Raw genomic sequence first — 8,678 nt, forward strand, 5'->3', positions numbered from 1 at the left:
GCTTCTCTGTCCCGTGGCCCTATTTCTACTCCTCCCTCCTTGGGCTCGTTTCATCTTCTCCCTGACCTAAGCCCTCGACCTGGGATTGACAGCTGTGGGTACAGACGGGCATGACAGCCCCGCTGGTCTTGCTGAGGTCTAAAGAGAAGAGTGGCTGAGAGCGGCTAGCGTTAGTGACAGGAATTGATCCCCAAGAGTTTCTCTCGTGCAGCATCCCAGCATCTGTGGTTATGATTCCTACCCCACTTTGGAGGGAAGAGAATAAGACTCAGAGAGGTTGGAGGACAAAGCCACACAGCTAGTGAGCTCTAATTCAGCCTGCTGGGGGCTTAGCCCATGCTCAAAGCCACCATCCAGGCAGGCTCCTAAGTCTTCATTCATGGTTGTTTGCATTGCAAAGCCTTGGAATGAACTACAGCAAAACTCTTTGTTTTTGTAGGGAGCTAAGTTTTCTCGATGTGTAATAAGAATCTCAACTTTTAATCATATTTTGTCCACTTTGGAAGAAATCATCTAATTTGTTATTAAGCAGACACATCTCCTTACTTTTAACTGCAAGATATTAACTAAGCTTTCCTTTTTTTTGATGATTTGGGGACATTTGCTGGAGGGAGCAGTGACAGCCTCACTCCAGCTGTGTTGGTGCCATCCCTTGGGAAGGCAGGAGGTTTCAGGAACGGGAATCGTTGATGGGAACAGGTGTTTAGGCCAAAGAATTCCGAAGAGGCTGGCATTGCTGCCTTCCCAGATAGTGGACGGAAACAGGTGGATGGAGGCCAGGTCACCAGCGGGGATTAAGACTCATGCGATCAAAGCCCAGGAAAGAGGGTAAGTGGGAGCTGAGGCTCGGGCATTAAGACAACATCTGGAGTCTCTCCCGTGTGGGTTATTGGGTGAACGGCATTCAGGGCCAGCTGTGTCCTTTCAGATAAAACTAGAAGATTCAAACCTTCTTTCATTACATCTGCCCTCAGGGACAGGCAGGTTCTGAGGATTAAAGGCAGGGACTCTGCAGCTGGGTGGGTGGCTGGGCCTTCCTTCCGCCTCTCTCTTATCTATGCTTATTTATCCACATTGGATGGGACAGGCGTCTCTGTGAGAGGCAGTGCTGGCCAGTGGTTTTGAGCCAGATGGCGTGGTTACCATTCAAGGGAACGGGTCACCACTTAGCACAGTTAGCAGGCTGTGTGGCCTTGGGGAAGTCACCAAGCCCCTGGGTGCCTCTGTAAGATGAGAAGAAGAAGAGCATCTACCTTTGGGGCTTGCTATGGGGCTGCACTCACAGAGCTGCATGATGCCTGGTGATGCTGTGGGTTATTGTTATTATTCTTATTACTACTATTACCTGCCAAGGCTTGTGTCTTTGGGTCTGTGGTTAGGGTCCTGATGGTTGATCCTTTCATCTTTCTAGGACAGGTACAGTGGCTCATGCCTTTAATCCCAGCACTTTGGGAGGCCGAGGTGGGAGGATCACTGGAGGCAGGCGGATCACTGGAGCCAAGGAGTTCAAGACCAACCAGGGCAACATAGTGAGACCCTGTCTCTACAAGAAGTTTAAAAAATTAGCCAAGCATGGCGGCGCATGCCTGTAGTCCCAGCTACTTGGGAGGATGAAGCTAGAGGATTGCTTGAGCCCAGAAGGCAGAGGCTGCAGTGAGCAGTGATCACACCACTGCACTCCAGCCTGGGCGACAGAGCAAGCTCCTATCTCAAAAAAAAAAAAAGATAATCTTTCTAGGACTTGATTTCCCAGGCTCCATAATGGCGATCTGCGCAGGCAGCTTCTGGCTCTGAGTCTTCCTGTTTCTGTGGTGCCACTGCCAGCACAGGGAGGTCATTCTGTATCATGTCACTTGCTTGGTGTTTTACACCCATGGATGATGAAACAGCAACTGCAGCCTGGAGTGCTGGGAGGCAGAGAGAGTCTCGCTTCCCAGGCCATCTGGCTTGCTGTGAAGGCCAGAAGCAGCACAGCCTCTCTTGGTCACCAGGGATCAGGACTCAGGTGGAGAGGGTGGGGCAGGGGCTGGCAGTGGAGATAGGTCCACACTGGGAACCAGCTGTGCCAGGCAGTGTGGCCCTGAAGCCCCTAAGGTGTGTCAAGAGGGGTCTTTCAGGAAATGGTTAGAGAGTGCAGGTGTTGTGTTTCTCTCTGACATGTGAACATATGTCTTTCTAGACAGGCAGGTCTCCCTATACCTGCCTTATGTGGGAAGCACGTCCGCAGGAGAGGTGCCACCCAGTGCCTCCAGCACTGATCAGGCCTTTCTCAGGTGTTGGGCAGGGAGAGGCAGAGCCCAAGAGAAGCCTCAGCAGAACACTAACAGTGGAAAGGAGGCAGTGAGGTGGAAGCAGGCTTCTTTGGTACATGCAGAAAGTTCTAGAAAGGCCTTTGGCTTAGAATCCTAGCTCTATTCACGTGAAGCAGCACTTTGGCATGAGGTGGCGCTTGAGGGCCCCTTGTCTGAGTAAAACGTGGATGTTGTAGCTGGTTTTGGGGGCTGTGGGACTACCCCATCTGCACACCCCCCACTCAGCCGATGTGGTAAGCATTTAGCCATAGGAAGTGCTTACTTAGTATTTGTTGGTTCCTGATACACAGAAATCTCTGTGATCCAAGCAGTGTTTCTCCCATAGGACTCTACCCTGCCAACCCTCAGCTCAGCTCAGCTCAGCAGCTCGCTAACTGTGAAACTCGGACGGACATCCTGTGATCACTCCAACGCTTTAAAATTCATCAAAGCGCAGAGCGCTGCCTGGCCACAGCCCATTGCTCTGTTGTTCTGAGGGGCAAGGCCACAGCGACCTACAGCAGGGAAGAGACAAACACGGATCTGGTGCAGAGATTATTCAGGTGATGACAGGCAGGCAAGAAAGCAGGAGCGTTTCCTGCATGGCCACACCTGAGCAGAACTTTTTCAGGGTACTCATCCCTTTTTAGCCTGGGCTTCGCTCCCCAGCGAGGTCAGCAGGGCCAGCTGATTGCTTTTATTTCACAGGTGCGGGATTCCCTCTGGGGTCTGACTGCCATACTCAGACACAGAAGGGGCAGCAGGGGCAGGGTTTCTAGAGACAGACCTTCTCAGTCAAATGCTGGCCACTTACCAGTCAGCAGCCTTGGAAATGTTATTTTGCCCCTTTGTGCCTCAGTTTCCTCAGATGTAAATGGAGATAATAAATGTACCTATCTCAAGGAATAAATAAAATCACCCACAGGCCAGCTGTGATGGCTCATGATTGTCATCCCAATGCTCTGGGAGGCTGAGGAGGGAGGATCTTTTGAGGTCAAGAGTTCAAGACCAGCCTGGGCAACATAGTGAGACTCTGTCTCTACAAAAATTAAACAATTGGTGGTGTGCACCTGTAGTCCTACCTACTTGGGAGGCTGAGGTGGGAGGATTGCTTGAGCCCAGGAGGTCGAGGCTGCAGAGAGCCATGATTGCGTCACTGCACTCTGGCCTAGAAGACAGAATGAGACTATCTCAAAAAGTAAATAAATAAAACAGGTCGGGCGCGATGGCTCATGCCTGTAATCCCATCACTTTGGGAGGCTGAGGCGGGTGGATCACCTGAGGTCAGGAGTTCAATACCAGCCTGACCAACATGGAGAAACCCCGTCTCTACTAAAAATACAAATTTAGCTGGGTATGGTAGCGCATGCCTGTAATCCCAGCTACTCGGGAGGCTGAGGCAGGGGAATCGCTTGAACCCGGGAGGTGGAGGTTGCGGTAAGCCAAGATAGCACCATTGCACTCCGGCCTGGGCAACGAGAGCAAAACTCTGTCTCAAAAAATAATAATAATAAATAAATAAAAATAAAATCACCCACAAAACATGCTGAAAAGACACCTGGCCTGCCGGAATCACTCGTGAAAGTTAGTCATTGTTACAGGGGTGGCTACTAGTTCCACCTGTCCCCAGACACTGTGCGCCCCACCAAGTGATGGCTAGGAATCCACTCATGCTGTATTCAGACGGCCACCCCCAGACCCCTCGACTCCTACCCTAAAGCCCTGTTTTGCAAGGGCTGGGTATGTTTGCAGGATTCTGCAAGAATTCTGGTTCAAGGTTCAAAGGAACCATTTAAGAGTCCAATCGGACACCATCACACCCCAAGGACGGCCCTGGCCCCTCTGCAAGGGGTTTAGCTCAGCAGCCCGCAAACCTGCAGAGGCCTGCAGGAAGCCCCATCCCACCTGCGAGGACCCTGGCTGGGCAAGCAGTCCCTTCTTGTCAGTCGATCGAACAAAGGCCTCTCGTCCTTTCCGTACCTGGGAACGCAAGGCAGGTGGGGCGGGGAGTGGAATGAAACAGTCTGATCGGCGGTTATTGGCAGAGGAAAATGAAAGAACAAACTCCCTTTGCATTTTTTGGCTTGGTGTGCAAGAATGATGAATCCAGCCAGGAGAATAGGAAAACAACTTCGTGACCCGCTCCATCCCCTCTTTCCCTGTTGCAAGGCGAGCGGACCGCGCTGCACGGGTCCAGGCTGGGTGCCCCTCTCCCCTGGGGTAAAGAGGCAGCACAGGTTGGGACAGCTAGATGGGGGCAATCCAGGCGTCCTGCCCACGGTTTCCTGGGGGCCAACAAAGGCGCCGAGGCCTCACCCGTGTGAGGCAACCGCCCCGTGGTCCCACAGAGCTTCTGGAAAAGTCTGCGTCCCGGCCTTCCCGATGCAAGGCGCCCTCTCCACCTGCCCTGGCCGTGAGCAGGTTCAGGAGAGCGAGAAAGGTTAGGCCGAGCGGAACCGCGCGGCCAGCGTTACGCAGGGTGCCCTGGACACCCCTAGGCGCCCACCTGGCCTTGTTCCCACCTCCCCTCGCCCCTTGCCTTCTTAACCCGCATTACCCGTGGAGGCCTGGGGTGGAATCGGACTACTTGTTCGGGATTTGCTCGAGAACATTCTAGGGAGAAAGCACGCCCGGCTTTGGGCTTAGCCGAGAGTTTAGGGCAGAAGCGCCGGCGGGGAGCTCCCCGGGTGCTGGAGAATGCGTGTCCGGAAAGAAGTAGGGCGCGCTTCGTGGATGCAACCAGGGCCGTCTCGCGCACTTTCTTCCTACCCTGGGACAGCGCCTGAACTGGAGCTGGGCGCACACACTTTACGGAGCCAGCTCGGGTTCTTATGCCCGGGCTCACCCACGCCCGCCGCCCCAGGCTGCAGGTGCTGCAGCGCTCCCTGGTAGCCTCCCGCGCTCCCTGGGGGCGCGCATTCCTCCATTTCAGGGAAGTCCCCGGACAGGTGCCCACGTTTTCCACTGTCCGGTAGAAGCCCGCGGGCTCAGGCCGACTTGCGGGGCCGCTTCTCCCCAGGGAGAGAAGCTGGAGCTTCCCCCACGCGGCCCTAACGCGGGGCCGGCTGGGCCGGAGTGGGCGCGGCCAGGGTGTCCCAGCGCGCCCCCTGCCGACCGCGCGCTGCGGGGGGCAACTCCACCTCCCCTAGGGAGGCCTCGTCCCCGCTGCAGGGAGACTAAAGCGTGGGTCCGTGACCAGCCGGTTTAGGAACGAAAACTCTGGAACTAAAAACAAAAAATAAAACTGGTGAGTGCGCAGCGTGGTCAGTGTTTCCCTCTGGGTAATGCTTGGCCAAGGGGGAAGATCGAGTACTCCCGCCCACATCCGCCTCCCCCAGGAGGGAGGATTCCCTCTCTGCTCACCCACCCTGACCCATGCCTCCCGCCAGATCCACTGCTCAGACAAATCTGTAGGTTTCTGAGTATCCGTATCTCGAAAAGCTTAAATGCACAAACGAGGTTTTAAGCCCATCGCGGCTTCGCAAGGGGAAGGGGCTGCTTCCCTAAAAACAAAACAAAACAAAAAAGGCAAGGGGGTACTGTTGCAAATGGACTGGAATTAGTAATTTAGCCAGGGTCTCTTCCAAATCCACTGCAAAATTCGCCAGCGTCTCATTCTTCACACACGGGGCACCACACGAGAATCACCCCCTCCCCAGAATTTTGCAAAGCACGTTTGCTGAGTTTTCTCGCCTTTCCTTCCGACAAGCTCGAACTGGAACCAGCGCTCTCCCCTCTAGACCTGCCTCCGCGCCCCACCCTTCTTCCCCCACACAGTCCCTCGGCAGGGAGAATTCAGGTGCTAAAAATGCTCGGGCCTCGCAGCTTCCTCCCTCCTCCGCGGTTTCTCGAATGACCCAAGCTGCCTCCTTCTGGGCCCTTGGAAGAAGGTGCAAATTCCGCGGCGGCCCGCTCTCGCCAGCGCCACAGCCCTGACTCCCCCCCGGAGGCCTGAGTTCAACCGCTTTCGCTTCCTTGCGGGCCGTTCAACCCTCTGAATACGCAGATTCATTTATTTATGTTTTTTAATGTAGTAAGTGGGCAGCTAAATGAATTGCAATTTGTCATTTTTATGGTTAATTTGAAATCTCGCTCTTGTTGGCTAATCCTGTTAGTTGGTGGCAAAACAAGGAGAAACGCGTGTTTCGGCAGCAGTGATTCTAACAGGCGTTTTATGTTAAATTACAGCCGAAGCCAGAACAAAAGCAGGCGGCGGACTTGCAGTCCCAGCGGCCTCGGCCGGTCCGCGCTGCCGGTGTGAGCCCCGAAGGAAAGCACCCCAAGCTGGCTGACCCCGGGTACCCCCGGCCACACCCGCCCATCCTGGCTTCGAAATTAAGAAGCCCAGTTTGGCACCCCAATTATGTTTGGCAACGTCCCCGGTGCCCCAGACCCGCACTCCGCTGCCTCCTGGCTTCTCATGCCGGCGAAGCGTGGCCTCGCCCTGGGCGCGGGGCTTCACCGGCGCGGAGGCCCGAGGGCGGGTCACTTCGGATCCCTTTCTTCCCTCCCTCGTCTCTGCCTCTTTCCCTTTCTTTTCTCCCTCCGCCTCTCTGTCAGCTCTTCCCGTCGTTTCCTCGGCACCCAGCTCCAGTCCAGGCGCTGTCCCAGGCTAGGAAGAAGGGCGATGCCCCTTCTTCCCCTTCTCTGGTCCCCTCCCCAGCCTCCGGCTCCCCAAGGTGCAGGGCTCCGGCGGGGGCTAGGTCGGGCGGGTGGGTTTCTGAGCCGCAGCGCTTGGAGCTGGGGGAGCGGGAGCAGGGGCGGCCCGGCGGGCGGGCCGGGACCCGGCTTTCCCGGCTACCCGTGGGCCAGGTGCGGGTTTCAGCACGCGGGGCGTGTGTGGGCGGAGGCGCTGGGGCCCGCGGCTCCGCTTGTTCGCGCGTTGTCGCTGGCGAGGCGTTTCTTGTCCCCGGCGCCTGCTCGGTGCCGTCTCAGTGAGTTTGATTGAAACGCGGCTGCGGGAAGGGGTCGACAGAGGCCAGCTGCGAGCAAGGCGGGGGTGGGGGCGAGGAAGGGGACCCGGAGAGCTCCCGGAGGGCTTGGCTGGCCACCGCCGCGCGGCGCTGCTCGGGGACTGCTATTTTGAAAGGCGGCGGCTGCCCCTGCGGGGTTCGGGTTGCAGGGTCAAGTGTCACTTCCTCCGCAATCTCCAATATTCCTGTAATGTATTTAAATGGACGAATTCATTACGCGGGGCCGTGTGAATGGGGCGAGGCCGCGAGCGCGGCGCGATCAGTAGCGCCCACTGACAGTTCATTCTGCACCGCGGAGCGCGAGACCGTGGACCCACGGAAGCCCCCTCAGTGGTGTTTGCGTCCTCGCCGCCACCGGCTTGGTTGGGTCCTTTAGGGAAGGAGGAAGAGTTCAGGCACCCGGACAGATCCTAATTGTCTTTCTGATTTTTCTTTCCCTTCGGTCCGCTTTCCCCGCGACCTCCTCCACCCTCAGTCCGCCTTTCAAACGTCGTCCGCGGGGATGGCTGCGCGATGGAGAAATTGGTCTCGTCCACAGACGCGCGCACAGCCGTCCCCGCGCACACGCGACACGCCCAGGGCCGGCGTCCACGTGAGGGCAGCACCCTAGGTCGGGTCAGTCAAACCCCACAGCGGGGTTTCAAACAGTGTAGGGGAGGGGAAGTAGGATAGGTCATTAAAACAAAAACAAAAATAAAAAACAGTGGCTCTTGTAGCTAAGGGGATGGCAGCGGGGGTGGAAAGTTAATAACAGGTAAGATCGCTGCCTACCCTCCCTCTGTTTTTAAGACAAAACATTAAATAAATTAAAAGGGAAAATACCCCCTGTCCCTTCCACCAGGCCTCCCGCCACATCAGGACTCCAGTGGGGTAAGAGTAGGTGCACACTGGACTTGCCAAGTCTCCAATCCAGCAGTCCTCAGATTAGGGACCGGAGGAAGGAAGTGCAACTCCCAGAGAGGGCAGCCAGCCTTAGCGGCGGTGACAGCTTCCCCACGGTGGTCCTGCAGCTGGAGCTCCAGAGAAAGAACGGAGGAAGCACTTCCGGAAGCCTCTGCCGAGAGATTTTAAATTGTGTTGCCTGCGGATTTTGTGGTTGAAAGAATTACCTGGTGACCTGCTAAATCTCTGAGTTTGTTGAAAGGAAATGACCTGCCCTTAGAAACCCCTCCATTCCTGCCTACCTCCGAGACCAGAGGCTGTGCCTCTCTTCCTCTTTTCTTTCCTAGTCCCCACAGGAGGGAGGAGGAAAGTTACAGCGTTTGTGGAATCAGGCTGCCAGGCGACGTTTCGTGGTTGTATTTGGCCCACTAAATCCTAGGTCGCTCTTCCTATATACGACTGTAGACTCACCTTCTGTATCTTATACAGGAGACGTGTAGATGGCCCATAAAGGGCAGACTTCATACAAACC

The sequence above is a fragment of the Pan troglodytes genome, chromosome 6, assembly GCF_028858775.2.
Source record: "Pan troglodytes isolate AG18354 chromosome 6, NHGRI_mPanTro3-v2.0_pri, whole genome shotgun sequence".
Taxonomy (NCBI): Eukaryota; Metazoa; Chordata; class Mammalia; order Primates; family Hominidae; genus Pan; species Pan troglodytes.